Here is a 23,841-nt window from a genome sequence, read left to right as displayed (position 1 = left end):
TTGCACGGAAGTTGCATGCACGGGGTGAACTGGTAGCAACAAAATGTGAAGCCCACTGCTGACTAGAGGTGAAATGACAGCAGTGTTTCAATATTTGAGGGACTGCGCACACACACACACACACAAAAGTGGCGGGGACAAGCTATTCTTCACAGGACCTGAAGACAGAAGAGGAAGCAATGGATGGAAACTAATCAAGCAGAGAATCAATATAGAAATAAGGAGAAATTCCCTGAAGGAACAATTAATCAGCGAAAAGGCTTGCCTTCAGAAGTTGTGGGTGGCTCCATCACTGGAGGTTTTCAAGAAGAGATTGGACAACCACGTGACTGGACAAGTATGGGATCTCCTGCTTGAGCAGGGGGTTGGACTAGAAGACCTCAAGGTCCCTTCCAACTCTGTTATTCTGATAACATGTTTAATTTTTACACACGTGCACATTTAGAGAAGTTTATTTCACCTCCTTCCTCTGAAATAATAATCTTGTTTAGAAGATCAAGTGTTTTCAGCAACTAAAATCTGTTTTGTCTTAGATCTCACCTTCGGTATATATCTTCCCAGTCATATGAGAATTAAGACTCTAGCAGATTATAATCATGCATCTTTGTCTGACAAGCAATTCCAGATTTCGCTTCAATTAGCCTCAGCTTTTTTAAAAAAAAATATATATAATTCAGGTGAATTAAGATAATGTCATACTGTGTTAAATCTTATGCTCAACTTTACAATCATCTATACAGAGTGAAATAATAATGAATGGAATCAAAGTTATACAAGGATTTTTTTTTTACCTTAAATGTGTCTAAAAGGATATGAAGTGTACCACAAAACATGTCCATATATTTGATAGGAAATGGCAAGATAATTACTGGACTATAATTACTTTTGAAGAATGGCCCTTGAACATTTCAAAGGAAAATGACCTTAATAGATGTCAAAGCTTTGCCTCAACTTATAAAGTCATCTTAGACGTCTAGATGCTCTTTTACAATTGAGCGGATTATCAACTATCCCCTCTTTCTATTTGACATGTAAAATAGGGGATTTTTTTTTTAATGAAAGTACAGAATTAAAAAATATAGCATAAAACTGAAGCTAGGAACAGAGCATACCACAGATCACTGGGGACAGCCAATAATGTTATCTAATTAATTAGTTTGACAGCAAATTGTGTGACATATTTCTTGAGGCTGGCTGCTTTAGCATCTAAACCTTGTTGATTAGGCCTTGCATGTTTCAATAGAATAAAAGCTGTTAGACATTAGAACTGGTGACTAGCATTGCATATTAGGGAGAGAGACAGAGACAAAGAGAGACGGAGACAGAGACAGAGAGACAGAGACAGAGACAGAGATAGAGAGAGGGACATTGCATATTAGGGAGAGAGAGATTGCATATTAGAGAGAGGCAGAGACACAGAGACAGAGACAGAGAGACAAAGACAGAGACAGAGAGACAAAGACAGAGACAGAGATAGAGAGAGGGACATTGCATATTAGGGAGAGAGAGATTGCATATTAGAGAGAAGCAGAGACACAGACAGAGACAGAGAGACAGAGACAGAGACAGAGAGAGGGACATTGCATATTAGGAAGAGACAGAGAGAGAGAGAGATTGCATATTAGGGAGAGACAGAGACAGAGACAGAGACAGAGACAAAGACACAGAAACAGAAACAGAGACACAGAGAAAGAGAGACAAAGACAGAGACAGAGATAGAGAGAGGGACATTGCATATTAGGGAGAGAGAGATTGCATATTAGAGAGAGGCAGAGACACAGATAGAGACAGAGAGACAGAGACAGAGGCAGAGACAGAGACAGAGACAGAGACAGAGAGATTGCATATTAGGGAGAGACAGAGACAAAGACAAAGACACAGAGAGACAAAGACAGACAAAGAGAAAGACAGACAAAGACAGAGAGAGAGGGGGGGACATTGTATATTAGGGAGAAAGAGATTGCATATTAGGGAGAGGCACACACACACACACACACAGAGAGAGAGAGAGAGAGAGAGAGAGAAGGACATTGCATATTAGGGAGAGACAGAGACAGAGAGACAAAGACAAAGACACAGAATCATAGACAGAGACAGAGACAGAATCAGGTCTGTAAGGGGCATGCATAAGAGCACCAATGTGCCTACCGTTCCTGTCCTAATGTTCCCTTTGATTGTATTGTATACAGAGGAACAGAGACAGGAAGACAGAGACAGAGAAAGAGAAAGAGAGACAAAGACAGACAGAGAGAGAGAGAGAGAGAGAGAGAGAGAGAGAGAGAGAGAGAGAGAGAGAGAGAGAGAGAGAGAAGGACATTGCATATTAGAGAGAGAGATTGCATATTAGGGAGAGTCAGAGACAGACTAACAGACAGAGACAGAAACAGAGTCACAGAGACAGAGACAGAGAGAGACAGAGACACAGAGAGACACTCAGAGAGAGAGAGTTCTATTCTATTCTATTCTATTCTATTCTATTCTATTCTATTCTATTCTATTCTATTCTATTCTATTCTATTCTATTCTATTCTATTCTATTCTATAAAAAGGAATCCCCAAAAAGAAACTCCACTAGTTCAGTCTTCCTCTGTGCCACTTTTTGGATAGTGTGGCATCAGCTGATGCTCTACAAAGAGATCAAAAGAGCATTGGGCTCTCTATTTCTGATTTCCTCACCTTGGTGGTGTGCCTGGCCTCCCATTTATAAAATTATCATTTTGCTAAAGCTGGAGCGTAATTCAGTTTTTGGCTAACAAAGCCCCTTGTGCTTTTGTGTTTCCAAAATGTAACTGTGTTACTGGGTAAGCTGTGTAATCATTGGATACTAAAGAAAGCCTTCCTCGTTTACTGCAATTAATGTTATTAAAAGGGCTTTTTAGCTCCTACAGCTGCCGGGATGTTAATACAGCTGACCGGGGACGCCGTCGGCAAGCCACCTGGGCGCCGCCATCTCCTCATCTGTCGCCCGTTGTCGGCTCCGTTCCTCTACCGAGCCGCCATCTTGCGCATGCGCAGAGCCTTTATCTATCCATCCATCCATCCATCCATCCATCCATCCATCCTCCCTCACTCCTCTTTCCCTCTTTCTTTCTTTCTTTCTTTCTTTCTTTCTTTCTTTCTTTCTTTCTTTCTCTTTCTTTCTTTCTTTCTTTCTTTCTTTCTTTCTTTCTTTCTTTCTTTCTTTCTTTCTTTCTTTCTTTCTTTCTTTCTTTCTTTCTTTCTTTCTTTCTCCAGAATAAGCTCCATAGAATACTCAAAGCAGCTTAAAATCCAAGATAGAAAACTAACTCTCTATTGCTTTATTACTGTAAACAAAGAGGAAAACATTTTCAAACCAAAAACAAATGAAAATAGAAAAAGAAGGGAAAATATAAAACAAACAAGAACAAGCAAACAAATGGTTGCAAACCAGACAGACAACCCATACTGAAAACAGAATATTTAATTTTGCCCACATAAAATGATATTGATCAGTCTTTGAATGATATTAATTAGCAACCAAGTAATGCAAATACCAGTGCTATAATAATATACTTTTTTTATTTGCATTTATATCTCGCCCTTCTCTGAAGACTCAGGGCGGCTTACACTATGTTAGCAATAGTCTTCATTCTATCTGTATATTTATATACAAAGTCAACTTATTGCCCCCAACAATCTGGGTCCTCAATTACTCGGGGATTTTAGATGTTGCTAATACAGCACTGTGAAAGGAAAAGATAGGGCCTCTGGTGGCTCAACGGACTAAGTCTGTCTGTTATTAACACAGCTGCCTGCAATTACTGCAAGTTCAAGTCCCACCAGGCTCAAAGTTGACTCAGCCTTCCATCCTTTATAAGGTAGGTAAAATGAGGACCCAGATTGTTGGGGGCAATAAAAGTTGACTTTGTATATAATATACAAATGGATGAAGACTATTGCTTAACATAGTGTAAGCCGCCCTGAGTCTTCGGAGAAGGGCGGGATATAAATGCAAATTAAAAAAAAGATGCTTTAACTGAAAATATTGTCATTCTGTACTTCTAAAATATCCAACTCTTTCTGCAATTGGTCAGACGATCTAAACACCTAATTAACAATATATGCTAATTTAAATAATAAACATAGGAAACAAATTAACCTATGAATACCCTTGTGAGAAGGGTCAAAGGAAAAAATTGAAAGAAATGAAATTGCATATTAGGGAGAGGCACACACACACACACAGAGAGAGAGAGAGAGAGAGAAGGACATTGCATATTAGGGAGAGACAGAGACAGAGAGACAAAGACAAAGACACAGAATCATAGACAGAGACAGAGACAGAATCAGGTCTGTAAGGGGCATGCATAAGGGCACCAATGTGCCTACCGTTCCTGTCCTAATGTTCCCTTTGCTTGCATTGTATACAGAGGAACAGAGACAGAGACAGAGAGAGACAGAAAGAGAAAGAGAGACAAAGACAGACAGAGAGAGAGAGAGAGAGAGAGAGAGAGAGAGAGAGAGAGAGAGAGAGAGAAGGACATTGCATATTAGAGAGAGAGATTGCATATTAGGGAGAGTCAAAGACAGACTAACAGACAGAGACAGAAACAGAGTCACAGAGACAGAGACAGAGAGAGACAGAGACACAGAGAGACACTCAGAGAGAGAGAGTTCTATTCTATTCTATTCTATTCTATTCTATTCTATTCTATTCTATTCTATTCTATTCTATTCTATTCTATTCTATAAAAAGGAATCCCCAAAAAGAAACTCCACTAGTTCAGTCTTCCTCTGTGCCACTTTTTGGATAGTGTGGCATCAGCTGATGCTGTACAAACAGATCAAAAGAGCATTGGGCTCTCTATTTCTGATTTCCTCACCTTGGTGGTGTGCCTGGCCTCCCATTTATAAAATTATCATTTTGCTAAAGCTGGAGCGTAATTCAGTTTTTGGCTAACAAAGCCCCTTGTGCTTTTGTGTTTCCAAAATGTAACTGTGTTACTGGGTAAGCTGTGTAATCATTGGATACTAAAGAAAGCCTTCCTCGTTTACTGCAATTAATGTTATTAAAAGGGCTTTTTAGCTCCTACAGCTGTGGTCCATTTGGTGAGTGCTTGTATCTACAATGGTTCCTTGTTTGGCCTGTTCCATGGCAACATAGCCAACAAGGTAAAGATGAGCCAGCAATATAATTGTTGTTTCATTATCAAAATGGACATGCTGGAAGTTATCAATGTAAATATGAGCAAATGGAAGAGCTGTCCGTATCAAGTATATGTTTATATACTATATAATCCTTTTGTGTGATGCCTATATATACTGTTGTGACAAATAAATAAATAAATAAATAAAAATAAAATAAGAGCTGTTCTTATCTGGCCATGCTGGGACTTATCATGGTAAACATGAGCAAATGGAAGAACTGTCTCTATCAAACTCATAGAAATGAAGATGTTCTAGTTGAAAGAATAGTAAGGAACTCCACGTTGGATAACATTTCAGAATGAACTGGGATGGAAGATTTTCCCAGAATTCTGTATAGCTGTAAAATACAAGGAGTGGATATAAAGCTATGCTTGATTTTCTAATGCCCATGGAATTGATAACATGGAACACATATGTAATGGATCAATGGCAGGAAAGAATAGAATAGAATAGAATTTTATTGGCCAAGTGTGACTGGACACACAAGGAATTTTTTTTTTTGGTGCATATGCTCTCAGTGTACCTAAAAGAAAAAGAAAAAAGAAAAAGGATATATCAAAGGTACAACATTTACGACACAAATGATGGTCATAGGTTGCAATTTAATCCTTAATGATAGCAACAAAAAGTTACAGTCATAAGTCATAAGTGGAAAGAGATTGATGATGAAAACGATGAGAAGATTAATAGTAGTGTAGATTTAGTAAATAGTTCGACAGTGTTGAGGGAATTATTTGTTTAGCAGAGTGATGGTCTTCGGGAAAAAACTGTTGTTGTGTCTAGTTGTTCTGGTGTGCAATGCTCTATAGCATCGTTTTGAGGGTAGGAGTTGAAACAGTTTATGTCCTGGATGTGAGGGATCTGTAAATATTTTCACGGCCCTCTTCTTGATTCATGCAGTATACAGGTCCTCAATGGAAGGCAGGTTGGGAGCAATTATTTTTTCTGCAGTTCTAATTATCCTCTGAAGTACAGACATCCCCAACCAGTCTCTTGGAGGTACTGATTCAACATATGGGATGGCCTGGTAATCTTCCAAAATAGACACTTTATAAGAAAATTAGTCTAATAGATGAGCCAAGGTAGCCAAATTAGATGAAAGAATCAAATGCAGCTTTCGTTAATTAAAATCCTAAAATATATGCATAGGAGCAGATAAAAACAGAAGTTGTTCACCTTAGTTGGACAGTTTACAGTAGTGGCCCAAATTGTGGAAACCTTTTGGGAAAAGTGTATTGTTTGATGGCTAATAACACAACTTTTTTTTTTGTTTGGAGTTTCAAGATAATCATATTCCACTCCTGGAATGGCCTGGGAATAGCCCAAAGCTTCACCCAATTGAAAATCTATGGACCGGATGAAAGACACTTGCTAGTCAGAAGTGACCCAGCAATAAAACCCAGTTAATAGAAGCCATCATTCAATCTTGGTTTCACATTAGAACAGCTGAAGAATTAAAAGACTTGGTTGACTCCATGGGAAGACGTTGTAAGGCTGTAATTCATGCTAAAGGTTACCCAATTAAGTATTAACTGACATGGTGATCATTTTTGTATATCCCGTTTTTTCTACACGTTTCACTTTTCTTCTTTATTCTGTAACTGCTATTCTAATAGCAAATCCTTCATAAAAGTTATTGCATTACATTCTTGATTAAATTACCTTTCCATTGATTCGTAATTTATGGTACTATTAAAAAAAAGTGGCATTATTAGATAGTTTTAGAAAATACACTTTTTCCAAAAGGTTTCCACAATTTGGACCACTACTGTATAGCCACCAACAGGAAAATGAAGATGTTTGTTCTGTAGATGTGATAAGACACCTACAAGACTGGGTAGCTAAGGCATCTATCATTGTCTTCTTCCCTTGAAGAAAGTTAAGAGGTCCTTGCTTGCCACAACTCATACTGCATTCTATCATTAGAAGCCTTCATGGATTCCTGTAATTCTCCTATCTTCTCAAAATTGGTTGGCTCAGACTTTAGATAGCCACATTCTCTCCTCACACACTAGAAACAATAAGGATGCCAACCCTGATCAGAAGCCAACCCTAACAACAACAACAACAACAACAACAACAACAACAACAACAAATTAAGGACTCAAACTCTCAAACTAAACAAGATTGTGTTCAACTGAAACAACTATTGTTCCAGTTGTCAGCTCTCAAGGCATCTGTTAGAACCTTGGCACCAGTAACAAGTATTGTCAGAAGGATCTCACACTACTCTGAAAAAAGAAAGACAATCTTTGTTTGGGTTCATGTTTCTCCTTTTCATTCTCCCACACTATTCCAAATGTGATTGGAGGGCAATTATCTTTTCTTAATGTAGGAAATGTCATTCCCGATGTGATGGCAAATCAATGCTTGGGGTGGTCTATACCCCAAATGGACTACTCATTGATTAAAAACTAGCTGTCAGAAAGGCTGATGAAGGTTTGTAAAGATATTCAACACAAACAAAGAAATGTGCAAGAGGAGGAGGAGGAAGAAGAAGCGGAGGAGGAGGAGAAGGTGAAGGAAGAGGAAGAAGGAGGAGGAGGAGGAAGAGGAAGAAGAAGAGGAGGAGAAGAAGGAGAAGAAGGAGAAGAAGGAGGAAGAAGGAGGAGGGAGGAGGAGGAGGAAGAAGAGGAGGAGGAGGAGGAGGAGGAGGAGGAAGAAGAAGAAGAAGAAGAAGAAGAAGAAGAAGAAGAAGAAGAAGAAGAAGAAGAAGAAGAAGAAGAAGAAGAAGAAGAAGAAGAAGAAGAAGAAGAAGAAAAGGAGGAGGAGGAGGAGGAGTAGTTGCAATGCTTGACAAAATAAGGTGGGGTTTTTTCTTCCATATAGGCTAAATATTTAAATAGATATTTAAAAGGGCAACTAAACAACAACAACAACAACGACAACAGCCCACACAATGTTGTAGATTAGAAGCAACCTACAAACAGAAAAGGGAAATTAGTCTCAGGGCAGAAGTGAGGATCTGCAGAAATAGATAAAGTAGGATCCAAATAATTTCTCTTTCCTCAGAAGAACGAAGGAAACCAAATGGTGCTGTGTCCAGGCCAACATTTCCCACGGTTCCATGAGACCCTTCCTAAAGGGACATCAGATCTGAGGTGGCGCACTGTGGTGGAGAGTTTTACCGGCTGAACTTTCAGACTAAGGGCATAATTTTTCACAATCACTCTGTTGTGCCTCGCCCGCCCCCTTCTCCCCAGCCGGGCCCCTCCCATCTCCTGTTATCTGAGCCAGAGACTGATAGTGAAGAAGAATGGCCTGGCATGCCTCCAGCCCCCAGTCCTGGCACCATGCCCGGACAGATTGAGCAAACAAACCTCCCTCCTACAGCGTGTGAGCAAGAAGCCAGCCACGAGCTAGAATTGCCGGCAGCTGAGCAGGAGGACAAAACGTGGACAGATCCCCGCTTCCGGAGAATGGAGAGGCGACGTCAGCAAAAGGAAGGGAGGGGCAGGCCTGGATAAGTGCTGAGTCATGGAGCCACACCCCATGACCTATATAAAGGATCTGCTTTCTGGCATTCCTTGAGTCAAGCAACGTCTCATCTGGTTGCTGAAGTCACACCTTGCATTCCTGCCTGCCCTGAGAACTCTGACAGGAATTTGGCAAAGCTGCAGAGGCTTCGTGGCCACGCTTGATATAGACTTCCCAGACCCGGCCGTCAGAGGAGGAGTGGGACATGACATGCTCTTAGACCGGCTGCTCTAAAAAATAAAATAAAATAAACAGGCCTTGGTTCCCACCGTTCCCTGAATTGTCTGATTGTGAAAACGATTCCCCTGCTAAGGAAACGATCAGCCGCGTTTTACAAAAACTTGCTGAATGCAGTGGCAAAAGAAGGTCACGTCACTTTTCTTTCAGTTCTTCCTTTTGTGCTCCAGACAGTAGCAGAGAAAGCCAAGTCATGGCATAACCTCTTTCAAACGATTAGACTTTTCTGTAATTGCCTGAAGTCTTGTGATGGACTCGGACTGGTTTTGTTCTTTTTACTGCCCTTGAAGGAACTTGTCTTCAAGATCTGTTTTATTCCTTTGACTATTCTCCTTCGCTGATAAGTAGCCCCTACGTGGGTATTCTTTTTTGTCTTTTAAATAAGTTTTTTTTTTATTTATAACACAATACAACGTAACAAACACAAAACACATAAAGTACATTCCCTTTTTGCAACTGTTGCATAGCGGTAATTTCCTAATAGTTACATTTTCTCCCAATTCCCTTTATAATATTTGTATTCTTCTTGTCCCATTATCCAGTGGTGGGATTCAAGTAATTTAACAACTGGTTCTCTGCCCTAATGATTTTTTATTTATTTCATTTTGTCTCAACAGTATACACAAACATTGTTATAAGTAAAAAAAAAAAAATATCATGAAGAAAATATATATATATATAAGTAAAGAATATGCATCAGCTATATTAATTTGATATAGTGAAGGGAACAATAGGACAGGAACGGTAGGCCATTTTGTGCTCTTATGCACGCCCCTTATAGTCCTCTTAGGAATGGGGTGAGGTCAATAGTAGACAGTTTTTGGTTGAAGATTTTGGGATTTTGAGTAGAGACTATGGAGTCAGGTAAAGAATTCCAAGCATTAACAACTCTGTTACAGAAGTCATATTTTCTGCAATCAAGTTTGAAGCGGTTGACATTAAGCTTGAATCTATTTTTTGCTCTTATAATATTGCGATTGAAGCTGAAGTAGTCTTTTACAGGAAGGATATTGCAATAGATGACTTTGTGTGTTAAACACAGGTCATGTTGAAGTCGATGGAGTTGTAAATTTTCTAATCCCAGGATTTCAAGCCTGGTGGTATAAGGTATTTTGTTGTTTTCGGAGGAGCGAAGAACTCTTCTAGTAAAATATTTCTGGACGTGTTCTATTGTATTTATGTCAGAGATGTGGTATGGGTTCCAGACGGATGAGCTGTATTCAAGAATAGGTCTGGCAAATGTTTTGTATGCTCTAGTTAGTAGTGTAGAGTTTTTGGAAAAGAAGCTGCATAAAATTAGGTTTACAACTTTTAGAGCCTTTTTTGCTATGTAGTTGCAGTGGGCTTTGGCATTAAGGTCATTTGATATGAGAACTCCAAGATCTTTGACAGGGTGGGGGTCATCAGTAAGATAATGACCATCGAGTTTGTACTTGTTGATAGGATTCTTTTTTCCAATATGTAAGACTGAGCATTTGTTCGTAGAGATTTGGAGTTGCCAAGTTTTAGACCAATTGGAAACTAAGTCGAGGTCTTCTTGAAGGGTAGAAGTATTGTTAGTGGTATTAAATAGTTTGACATCATCAGTAAAGAGAACACAATAACTTGAGATGAGGTCACAGAGATCATTTATGTATAGTATGAAGAGCGTTGGACCAAGAACACTACCTTGGGGAACTCCACTTTTGACAGGAACAGGATTTGATATAGCGTTGCCAATTTTGACCACTTGTTGTCTGTTTGACAGGAAGGCATTTATCGAATTGTGAAGAGGTCCTGTTTGGATGTTTCCAAAATGTTTGGAACCAGTTTGGCAAACTGGTTCCAACAACCAGTTTGCCAAACTGCTCAGAAAGTTAACAACCGGTTCTCCCGAAGTGGTGCGAACTAGCTGAATCCCACCACTGCCATTATCCCTTATTACCCTATAATTCCTATCACTTATAATATTAGATTTGTACTTTTTATACACTATCTTACATACATCTTGCACATTGTTTCTCCCCTTTCATCACTATTCATTTTTTCTAGTCTCCAGTCACTTGTACCATTTATCCCATATTATATCATATTCTGTATCTTCTTTTTCTTTAATTCCTTTTGTTAATTTGTCCATCTTGGCACAATCTAAGATTTTCTTTATCAGTTTTTCCTCTGTTCGTGTATTTCCTTTCTCCCAATTTTGTGCGTATGAAATTCTTGCGGCCGTTACGATATGTAGGATTAAGTATTTTATGACTTTGGTATAATGTCTGGTAAATATTCCTAACAAGAATGTCTCTGGTTTCCAATCAATCGGTTGGTCCATTATTTTTTCTAGCCATTTTTTGATTTTGGCCCAATATTTGGGTATTCTAATAGGTAGAGAGCAAAGAAGCGATGTGATTGGTTCTCTACTCAATGCTTAAAGCACTGCAAAACAGAGCAAGCTATGTGGTTGTTTACAACTGTTAACTGGGGCAAAACCCAGAGGGAGTTTAGAATTGGGTTTCCCCCAGGTGTGCCAATATGACATGCCTAATAAATCTGGGCTTTGAGGAAGATGCTGTTGTGCCTCGTCCTCCCTCCTCTCCTCAGCCGGGCCCCTCCTGTCTCCTCCCGGGCCTGCTATCAGACTCCGAATCTGATAATGAAGATGAATGGCCTGTCATGCCTCCAGCCCCCGGCCCTGGCCCCATGCCCGGACAGGATGTCAGGAATGAACAAACAAACCTCACTCATACGGCGTGTGTTCCTTTGGCTCAGCCATCAGAGGAAGTCAGCCACGGATTGGAATTACTCGGGCTTACTCCTTCTGACCCCTCCCTTTCTCAAATAGCAGAAGACAATTCAAAGTGGGAGTATCCTCGCTTCCAGAGATCTGAGAGGTGACGCCAGCAGAAGGAAGTGTGGGGCAGGCCTGGATAAATGCTGAGTCATGGAGCCACCCCCCACAGCCTATATAAAGGACCTGCTTTTGGCATTCCAACTTTGAGTCAAGCAAAGTCTCATCTAGTTTGCTGATGTCACAACTTGGACTCCTGCCTGCCCTGAGAAACCTCGGAGGAATTTGGCAAAGCTGCAGAGGCTTCGTTACCACGCCTGATACGGACTTCCTAGACCCAGTCGTCGGAGGGGGAGGGGGACACGACAGATGCCTGCCTTGGAGTTCTGATTCTGTTGGACGTATTACTTGGAACCCTGGCAACTGATCAATATGATCGATATGGAAGAACATATCCGCCAGTGCCTCCACTTTCTGCCGTTCTCCTATTTGTATTCAAGAGAGCACTAGCACTAGCAATAGCACTTAGACTTTTCTACCACTCTGCAGTGCTTTAAAGCCCTCTCTAAGCAGTTTACAGAGTCAGCCTCTTGCCCCCAACAATCTGGATCCTCATTTTACCCACCTCGGGAGGATGGAAGGCTGAGTCAACTTTAAGCCTAGTGAGATTCAATCTGCCAAACTGTGGGCAGCCAGTGATCAGCAGAAATAGCTTGCAGTACTGCACTCTAACCACTGTGCCACCGCGGCTCAAAGCAAGATTTGCATCAGAAGTCCAACATTCCAAAAATAAATATTTTATTTGCACTGGCTTCCTGTGGTTTGCACTGGCTTCCTGTGGTCTTTTGGGTGCGCTTTAAGATTCTGGTTACCACCTTTAAAGCGCTCCATGGCTTAGGGCCTGGGTACTTACGGGACCGCCTGCTGTTACCCTATGCCTCCCACCAACCCGTACGCTTACACAGAGAGGGGCTTCTCAGGGTGCCGTCCGCCAAACAATGTCGGCTGGCGGCCCCCAGGGGTACGGCCTTCTCTGTTGGAGCTCCTACGCTTTGGAACGAACTTCCCCCTGGTTTACGTCAAGTGCCTGATCTTCGGACTTTTCGCTGTGAGCTGAAAACGCACCTATTTATTCAAGCGGGACTGGCTTAGAAGTTTTACTAAATTTTAACTGGGGCTATTTATATTTTAGGGTTTTAAACTGTTTTAAATTTTGGCCATCTTGTAATATGTTTTGTTTTAGTCTTGTTTTAAAGTGTATATTGTGGATTTTTATTTGGCTGTACACCGCCCTGAGTCCTTCGGGAGAAGGGCGGTATAAAAATCGAATAAAATAAAAATAAAATAAATAGATAAAATTTTCTAATTAACAAATATTTTGATTTTATGTACCAACACTGATGGTACCTTTTGTTGTCTCAACAACACATATCTAGATCATTTCTTCAAGGATTCCCTCTTGTTTTTTTAAACTTGAAGTTAAAATTCCCCAATAAATAACTCTGTATAGTACATATGTGCATTGTTGTTTTGGTTGCTGTTCTTCCTAGGAAAAAAAAATCTATAAATGTCCACCGGAGACCTTTTAAATCTTGCAATACAGTCCCCTTTGTGAGCTTGTTAAAAGAAAATAAACAGTTCCAATGTACTAATTCAGTGTAGCTGCTGAACTATAAAAACAAAAGAAAGATGAGCTAGGGAAAGAAAAACAAGTGCAAGCTTTTAAAACACAAAAATAAACTCAGAGTAGAACGCATTTGTCACACATGGTAGAAAAAAAAAATATTGTGATGTTCATAGATTAACCGAAGAATGTCAACGGTGGATGGAAATTGATCAAGGAGAGCTTCAACCTAGAAATGAGAAATTTTCTGAGGGGAAGAACAATCAACCAATGGAATGGCTTTCCTTCAGAAATTGTGGGAGTTTCATCACTGGAGGCTTTCAAGAAGAGACTGGACTGCCATCTGTCAGAAATGACAGTGAGAACAATTAATCAGTGGAACAACTTGCCTCCAGAAGTTCTGAATGCTCCAACACTGGAAGTTTTTAAGAAGAGATTAGGCAACCATTTGTCTGAAGTGGTGTAGGGTTTCCTGCCTGAGCAGGGGGTTGGACTAGAAGACCTCCAATGCCCCTTCCAACTCTGTTGTTCTGTCAGTCTCCAACCTTGATCTAAACAGGAGTCAGCAACCCACGGCTCTAGAGCCACATGTGGCTTTTTCATCCCTCTGCTGCGCCTCCCTGTCACTGAAAATATGTGTTACAACTGCCAATGTGTGATACCCACCAGCACACGATTTATTGAGCTTTTCGACACCCGGTAGGCCAACCACGGATAAATCCAAGAAAAGAAAAGTTTCAGAAGAAAACAGAAGGTTTTGTGGCTCCCGGTGTTTTCTTATAATAATAATAATAATAATAATAATAATAATAATAATAATAATAATAATAATAATAATAATAATAATAATAATAATAATAATAATAATAATTTAATTTGTATACGCCCTTCTCCCGGAGGACTCAGGCGGTGAACAGGCAGATAAAATAAAGACAATACATTCAATAAAAACAATATTATAAAAAACTTATTCCAATAGCCTAAATTTAAAATACAATACAAAATATAAAATAAACCCCAATAAAATCCATATTTAAAACCCTATTAAGCCAGTCCTGCTCGAAAGAATAGATATGTTTTAAGCTCGGCGAAAAGTCCGGAGGTCTGGAAGTTGTCGAAGTCCTGGGGAAGCTCATTCCAGAGGTAGGTGCCCCACAGAAGGCTCTCCCCTGGGGTCGCCAGCCTGCATTGTCTGGCTGGCGGCACCCTGAGGAGGCCCTCTCTATGAGGCGTGCCGGTCGGTGGGAGGCATGTGGTAACAGAAGGCGGTCCCGAAGATATCCCGGTCCTATGCCATGGGCGCTTTAAAGGTGGTAACCAACACCTTGAAGTGCACTCGAAAACCACAGGTAGCCAGTGCAGCCTGCAGGATCGGTGTTATATGGGAGCCACAGTGGCTCCTCTATCACCAGCGGCTGCATTCTGAACTAACTGAAGTCTCCGGGTGCACCTCAAGGGGAGCCCCATGTAGAGGCGTTACAGTAGTCAGGCAGAAGTGACGAGGGCATGAGTGACCGTGCATAAGGCATCCCGGTCTAGAAAGGGACGCAACTGGCGGACCAGGCGAACCTGGTAAAAAGCTCTCCTGGAGACGGTCGCCAAATGATCTTCAAAGGACAACCGTCCATTCAGGAGAACCCCCAAATTGCGCACCCTCTCCATTGGGGCCAATGATTCGCCTCCAACAGTCAGCCGCGGTTGCATCTGACTGTACCGGGATGCCGGCATCCACAGCCACTCAGTCTTGGAGGGGTTGAGCTTGAGCCTGTTTCTGTGGGAAACGGGTCCAAATGGCTCTTGGAGTGTTTAAGGTTGCCGACCCCTGATCTAAAAGAATGGGGTGATTGGGAAAATTTTCCAACAGTGACAATTTTCTCCTGCCTCCATCCTCCTCCTCCTCCTCCTTCTGCCGGTATAAATGTGAGTGCTTCTTGTTGAATCTCTCTGGAAGGGATTAACACAACTTCATGATGTGCATTTTGCAGAGTCGTTCACAAGACACAGGGGTGGGGGGAAGCCGAGATCAATTTTGTAAAATTGTTCTTCTCGGAAGATACCTGTCCTGAAAATTGAATGCTAGTCTTCAGGAAGAGGGAAAGCAGAAGAGAAGAAACCAGCTTGGATTGAAATTTACTTTGAGTTTTTGCCTTAGGAAAATATATATATATATATATATTATTTATTTATTGTGTATATTTTATTTATTTATTGTATATATTTTATTTATTTATTGTGTATATTTTATTTGTTTATTGTGTATATTTGTTTTCTGAGGTTTTCACGGGTGTTTGTATGTAGTCTTTAGTTATTCAGGTTTTCTCCTGCGTAAAATTGGAAGTGTTTTGGCAACTTTTTGACGAAGTCTCATTCGTCATCTTCAGGCTTCAGCTTCGTGCTTCTGGGAGAGACTTTGTCGAAACGTCGCCAAGACACTTCTAATTTTACACGGGAGAAAACCCGAACAACCAAAGACCTACATACAAACACCCGTGAAAACCTCAGAAAACACACACACATATATATATATATATATATTGCTCCTAGAAGCACGAAGCTGTAAACACTAGCCTAAAGATGACGAATGAGACTTCATTGAAACGTCGCCAAGACACTTCCAATTTTACGCGGGAGAAAACCCGAATAACCAAAGACAGACAGACAGACAGACAGATATATATATATATACACACACACACACACACACACACACACACACACACACACATATATATATATATACACACACACACACATGTATGTATATGTGTGTGTGTGTGTGTGTGTGTGTGTGTGTGTGTATGTATGTATGTATGTATGTACATGAATTTGAAAGATTCTGTCTACATTTTGAATAAGTCCTTCGGGAGAAGGGCGGTATAGAAATCTAATAAATAATAATAATAATGTTTTAAACAGAGGAATTGCATCAAGGAAGGACATTCCGAACATTGCCGTTTATTGTGTATTTTTGAATGTCCTATAAAGAAATGAGCCACTTAAAAAAAAAATCCGCTCAGTGATATTTCTTTGGTTGCATATTACATGATTCTCATTTTGCTTTCATTCAGATAAAATATGACCTTTAATCCTCAAAAACGAGGCTATTATAGAGAGCGCAGCCAAATGTGCAAATAGCTGTCTGTCTGCATTAGAAAACTGTATTCTGTCCCCAAGATTTCAGTAAGTGAAACTGACAACTGTTCTTTTAGTCTCGCCAATTTTTTGTCACTTGAGAATCTTTCTCTATTTGACATTAGTTGCCAATCAGTACGTCAAAAAAAAATCAAAAAAATCTATCAGACACTATATTTTCCATTATTGTCAAATATATCTAAGGAATCGGGTCCCAGGAGTTACAATGTCATTGTTTTTTGGCTTAAAATTATAAATAATTTATAATGTTAATTAATAAATAATTTTCCAGGGAGATTTGGTCAATTGTGAAGGGGGTTTCCCCCCCAAGCATTTGAGTTTGATTGTCCCAAAGGTGTTTTTTTTTTTCAAAAAGCAACTGGACTTTTTATTTTTCCTTGAAGAGAATTTGCAAGCTGGTTTTTGCAATCATCTGGTTGTTAGCACTTTTTCTAAGAATCATTGATAACTACTTGGAGGTTTATTTGTGCTCTCAAAATATTAACATATCTTTTCTTTTCTTTTTAATAAATTTTTTATTCATAAACGTTTTTGAAAAACAGTGGATTGTCAGAGAATACCATTTAGAAATAAGAAAAACCCAAAGGAAAGTTAATAGTAAATATTAACACAGAGACTAATAACAATAGTAATAATTATAGTAGTAGTAATAATAATATAGTCAAAAAGCTTAAACTAAATTTCTTCTTACAATAGATTATTTACATTTTTATCTATTGCTGTGGTTATGATTATATACATCTTTATTTTCAATATCAACAATATTAACATTCATAATCTTTGTTGTTGTTGTTAGTTGTGAAGTCGTGTCTGACCCATCGCGACCCTATGGACAATATTCCTCCAGGCCTTCCTGTCCTCTACCATCCTCTGGAGCAGGGGTCTCCAACCTTGTCAACTTTAAGACTTGTGGACTTCAACTCCCAGAATTCCTGCAAAGCAAAGCTGGCTGAGGAATTCTGGGAGTTTAAGTCCACAAGTCTTAAAGGTGACAAGATTGGAGACCCCTGCTGTGGAGTCCATTTAAGCTCACGCCTACTGCTTCAGTGACTCCATCCAGCCACCTCATTCTCTGCCGTCTCCTTCTTCTTTTGCCCTCAATCTTTCCCAGCATTAGGCTCTTCTCCTTCCTCCTCATTAGGTGGCCAAAGTATTTCAGTTTCATCTTCAGGATCTGGCCTTCTAAAGAGCAGTCAGGGTTGATCTCCTCTAGGACTGACTTGTTTGTTCGTCTTGCAGTCCAAGGGACTCACAGGAGTCTTCTCCAGCACCAGAGTTCATAATCTTACTTTCCTTAATTTCTACCTCTTGTCTCTATCCATTCATAAAATGTATTCCATGTCTGATAATATTCTGAGTCTTCTTTAATTCTTTAACTCCTCACTGTCTGAATTTGCGGCCAGGTCTGCAGGCTGCTGGCGGACCACAACTGTTATGTATCTTTAAATATTTTGGCGGGAAACAAGCACGTTGCTGATTGGTTGAAGCCGCCGGTTAAATAGTATATAAAGAGAGGTTTTTCCCCAGCCAGGTTGCTGGGTTCACCCTATATTAAAGAGCTGTTGTCACTACCCTGGTCTCCAGCCTCGTTACTTCCCGAACTTAACACTGGCGACGAAGGTGGGATCTCGAGGCTAAGGAGCACCAGAACCGAGCTGAAGCACGGAAGAACCGAACCCAGCAAACACAGGGCAGAAACGCGGAGATGGCCAGTTACACTCCGCCCGCGCCGTTTGACCCAGCTAGAGAGAAATGGGGCGTATGACCCGTTTGAAAGCTTTCTAGAAACAACGAACTGCAAGGAGTTCAGACAACCGCAAAGGGCATACTTCTTGAGCCACTGCGGTCGAGGTCATCGACATCGCGGAAGCCCTGGCAGAGCCAACGCGGTACAATCGGTATCGTGGCAAACTCTGCAAACCCTGCTTAAAAACCATTTCGCGCCAACGCCGTCCAAATCGTCGGCGTTTTGAATTTGGAGGCGCCGACAGCTAGAGCGAATCCATCGGACTACATGGCCGCCCTGCGGAAAGCCTCAAGACTGTGGGTACCGCGAGACCTAGGCAGGCGCTGCTGGAGCAACTCATCCGGGGTCAGAGACATGCGTTTGCGGGCGACTGCTATCAAAAGCAATCTAACGCTGGCAAACGCCCTGGGCGAAGCCAGGCGCATGAAATGTCCACCCAAGCGGCGAGACACTGCAAAAGCCACTCCACCAAAGGCGAGCAAAGTCAACCCGGTGCACCAAGAAGATCAGACCGAATCCGGCGGTGAGGATGAGGAAGGGTCTGCGAACCGAAAGCGGCAAAGAAGACCGGGGCGAATCACGGAAGTTGCGGAGGTCAACACCAGCGCCAACACTGCAAGTTCAAGGGCGCTACATGTCGGTGGTGCGAGAAGAAGGGCACCTAGCTCAAGTCTGTCGGCTCCCAACCTTCCGCGAAAATTCAAATCGGCCAATCAGGCGCGGATCGGCAAGGCGACCGTGATTGGCTCAAACAAAAAGGCGCGAATCAAATCAAACAATGGTGATCATAGGCGCCGCAACCCGGGTGGAGAAGAAGATCTTCACCAAGCCAAAATAGAAGGCGTGCGGTGCCGACTGAAGTGGACACGGGTCAGCGATCACCATCATGTCCTGGGACACTTTGGCGAAGTCACTGCCGTCAGTCAAAGCGCCACCTGCAAACACAGCTACGAGTCCACGACTACCAAGGGAATCGCATCCCTGTTGAGGACCACCTCTGTCCAGTCGATCACGGACCACACAAGAAGACCCTGCCCATCACGATCGTCGAAGGGACCCTGCCTAGTTTGTTGGGACTAGACTGGTTCGTGCATTGGGCATGGGAGTGACTAGCATCTACAAGTGACTGTAACCTGAAGACATACTCATGAGCGAGTTCGAAGATGTCTTCAAGGACTGCCTGGGCAAGTACAAGGGACCCCTATTTCCTTCAACTTAGACCCCAGGTAGCCCCATTAGGTTAAAGGCGAGGAGGTCCTTTTGCCCTAAACCAAAATTGACAAGGAGCTAGATAAGCTCATAAATCAGGATTTTGGTGCCAGTCGATCACGCAAAGTGGGAGACACCAATCGTCACCCCAATAAAACCAGATGGGTCAGTTAGAATCTGCGCTGACTACAAGCGACATTAAACAAAGCCTTACAGAAAAGCGCTTACCGGTTCCGTGGTGCAACACTTGCTGCACTCTTTGGGGCAGGGCAAGTCTTTGCAAAGTTAGACTTGGCCCAAGCCTATCAACAACTGCCCGTAGGCGCCCAGAAGCCCAAGCGATTGTAACTCACAGAGGGCCTTCAAGTGCACCCGATTACAATTTGGGGTGAGTGTGGCACCAGGGCTGTTCAAAACCTAATGGAGCGACTTCTGCAAGGGCTCCCAGGGTAGTTCCCTACTTGATGATGTCCTGATTTCAGGGAAAACGTAGAGGAATTGGGGAGCATTTGAGAAAGGTTCTGGGCATTTTCGGTCAGCGGACTAAAGGTTAAAGTGAACAAATGCCAGATAGGGGTAGAATCCGTCGAGTTCTTGGGCTACGAATAGACAAGAAGAATTCACCCACTGAGAGCAAGGTCAAGGCAATCAGAAAGGCTCCAGCGCCCAAAAACAAAACAGAGCTACAGGCATTCCTGGGGCTAGTGAATTTTCTGGTCTTTTTAAAAACAAAGCGACCGTTGCTGAACCGCTGCATAAGCTTCTGGGAAAAATACTGTTTGGTCTTGGGAAAGTCGGAAATAGGGCTTTGAGCAGTAAAAACCTGCTCTCAGCGATAGCCTGCTGATTCAGTATCATAGCTCATTGCCATTAGTACTGGTTTGCGATGCCTCCCTTACGGGGTGGGGCTGTGCTCAGCCACAGACTTCCAAGCGGCACAGAAGCCCCTATAGCCTTCTACTCCAGAGCGATGTCCTCCCAGAGAGGAACTACAGCCAGTTGGATAAGGAAGCGCTAGCAATTGTGTCAGGGTAAAAAGTTTCACGAATACGTTTTTGGTAGAGACTTTGAAATTGTTACTGACCATAGACCGTTGTTAGGGATACTGGCTGGCGACCACGCCTGTGGCACTCTATACGATTGACCCGATGGACTATCTTTTTAGCCGCTTATTCCTACAAGCTGCAGCATCGACCGGGAAAGAAGTGGGGCATGTGGACGCTTTAAGCAGATGCCCACTACCAGGCGATCGAAGACCCCACTCGGGGCGCCCATCCTGCTAATTGACTCTTTGGACTCTGGCCCAGTCACATCTAAGGAGGTGGCTTGGGCATCATACCGGACATTATGTTGAGGACTGTACTCGGTTGGGTACAAGAGGGTGGCCCTGCGCGGCGTTTCAGGAATTTGTAAAAAGCGTGGGGAACTCTCGGCTCAAGGGGTGCCTGCTATGGGGTGATCGTGTGGTAATCCCGGAGAAATTGAGGAAAGGTATTGGACCTCCTCCACGAGGTCACCCAGGGATCGTAAGGATGAAGGGCTAGCAGAAGCTATGTGGTGGCCACTCATGGACTCAGAAATTGCTGAGAGGGTAGGAAATGCCAGGCCTGCCAAGAGTCCAGACCTCTACCCCAACGGCCCCAGTCAGGGAATGGGAAAAACCCCAAGGGCCCTGGTCAAGAATCCACATTGATTTTGCTGGCCTTTCCACGGCCAAACCTTCCTAGTGGTAGTCGACGCTTTCTCTAAATGGTTGGAAATCATTCTCATGAGATCCATGACAGCCGAGGCAGTAATCGCAGCCCTCGGCACCTATTCGCAACCCACGGGTTGCCTGACACGCTGGTATCCGACAGCGGCCCGCAATTCACGGCAGCCCAGTTTGAGAATACTTGGCAGAGAGGGCATCCGACATGCCCTCTCTGCGCCTTTCCACCCTGCGTCGAATGGCCTTGCAGGCGTTCCGTCCGGGCGCTAAGGAGCGTGTCAGGCTCAAGCCAGGCGACTGGCAAACAAAGATAGATTTCTTTCTGGCCGTTCAGCACAACCCACTCCCAAGGACTGAACCGCGCAGGTCCGAAAGAATCAGGAGACGCCCAGGTTATTTGCGTGACTACATCGAAAAATAACATGTAAATAATATGTAAATAGAGGTAAAGTGTTTTCTGGGAGGGGAGGAGTGTTATGTATCTTTAAATATTTTGGCGGGAAACAAGCACGTTGCTGATTGGTTGAAGCCGCCGGTTAAACAGTATATAAAGAGAGGTTTTTCCCCAGCCAGGTTGCTGGGTTCACCCTATATTAAAGAGCTGTTGTCACTACCCTGGTCTCCAGCCTCGTTACTTCCCAAACTTAACAACAACAAAATTGAGAAGGCACCTTTTAAACATTAAGATTTGGTAATCAATTCAAGGCAGGATATTTTGAAACTCCCTGTGTGCAGCAAAGTCTGAACAAAGGCAGAGTGGTAGGATTAGCCCCTCACTCAAGAGCCAAACCAGGACAAACTTCAACCAAATTAGCACAGACAAGCACCTAGGATTTGCATTTCCTCTTTTGCCTATAGAGCCAGCTGCGAACACGCTCAAGAATCAAAACTGTAGAAATGGTGGTAGACTTTAGGAGAATGAAACTACTGGCTCTGTGGGTGTGGCTTGGTGGGTGTGGTATGTCTTGGTGGGCGTGGCATGTCTTGGTGAGCATGGCTTGCTGGGCGTGGCAGGGGGAGGATACTGCAAAATCTCCAATCCCTCTGTCGTGTCCCACTCCTCCGCTGACGGCCAGGTCATGGATGTCCGTATCAAGCGTGCCTCTGCAGCTCTGCCAAAGTCCTATCAGAGTTCTCAAGGCAGGCAGGAGACCAGGAAGTGACATCAGCAATCCAAGTTAGACTTTGCCTGACTCAGAGAATGCCAGAAAGCAGATGCTTTATATAGGCCATGGGATGTGGCTCCATGACTCAGCACTTATTCAGGCCTGCCCCTCCCTTCCTTTTGCTGACGTCACCTCTCTACTCTCCGGAAGCGAGGATCTCTCTAGCCTCCAGCTGTTGGTAATCTTAGCTCATGACTGGCTTCACATTCTTCAGGCTCACATGCTGTGGGGGAGGGGTTTAGTTGCTCCGTTTGCCTGGGCATGGTGTTAGGACTGGGGGCTGAAGGCACGTCAGGCCCTTCGTCTTGCTCGGCCTGTCCGGGCATGGTGCCAGGGCTGGGAGCTGGAAGCATTCCAGGACATTCTTCCGAACTATCAGCGTCTGGCAGGAGATAAGAGGGTCCCGGCTGCAGCAGGGGGAGCGAGCGAGACACAACACCCTCCCCAATGATGGGGGTTCATTTGAGAGAGAGACAGAGAGAGAGACAGAGAGAGAAGGAAGGAAGGAAGGAAGGAAGGAAGGAAGGAAGGAAGGAAGGAAGGAAGGAAGGAAGGAAGGGAAGAAAGGAAGAGGGAGGGAGGGAGGGAGGAAAAAAGAGAGGAAGGAAGGAGTGAAAACCTGGCACTAGACGCAGCTTCAGAGGATAATCCAGGGCTGGAAGGGACCTGGAGGTCATCTAGTCCAACCCTGCTCCAGCAGGACATTGTTAGTGAGTTTCTGTCTTTTGATCCCCCAGTCACATAGCCATGCCCACCCAGTCACATGATCCCCCCACCAAGCCACGCCCACCAAGCCACACCCACAGAACCAGTAGGAAAGAAATTTAGATTTCACCAGTGCTCTAAAGTATCTTCCAGCTCTATTATTCTGTTACGTTGATTGGAGGTGCCAACTGTAAAAGAGCTGTTGCAGTTTTGCTAACTTACAATATCTCAGAATTGTACACCTGAAGCTGCATAACCATTGACATTATTTTTCCTGTTCTCATTTTTTCCCCCTATTTTATATTCTACTAGCTGATAACCCAGTGTTGCCCGGGTATTTATTTATCCCAATCCATTCCCACCCCACTCCTAGGGGAAGGATACTGTAAAATCTCCATTCCCTCCCCACTCCAGGGGAAGGATACTGTAAAATCTCCATTCCCACCCCACTCCAGGGGAAGGATACTGTAAAATCTCCATTTCCACCCCACTCAGGGGAAGGATACTGCAAAATCCCCATTTCCTCCCGATCAGCTGGGACCTGGGAGGCAGAAAATAGATGGGGGTCCAGTCAGAATTTTTACTACCGGTTCTCCGAACTACTCAAAATTTCTGCTACTGGTTCTCCAGAACTGGTCAGAACCTGCTGAAACCCACCTCTGTATTACACCTAAAATCTCCATATCTTTTGCAAACTTCAGAGGGTTTGAGACTGGCCAAGCCATGTTTCCAAACTCTCTATAACCTTGGAAATACGCAAAATAAAATAAAATTATGCCCGCTGAGGACAAACTTTATTTCCTTTTCAAAAGACCTACAAACAGATCTTCAAATAGCTCCGACTTAGCCAAAGGAAAAGAACCAAGCAAGCCTTACAAAAGT

This window comes from Ahaetulla prasina, chromosome 8 (assembly GCF_028640845.1).
Source record: "Ahaetulla prasina isolate Xishuangbanna chromosome 8, ASM2864084v1, whole genome shotgun sequence".
Classification (NCBI taxonomy): Eukaryota; Metazoa; Chordata; class Lepidosauria; order Squamata; family Colubridae; genus Ahaetulla; species Ahaetulla prasina.
The sequence above is the reverse complement of the archived record's forward strand: the minus strand, read 5'-3'. Positions refer to the sequence as shown.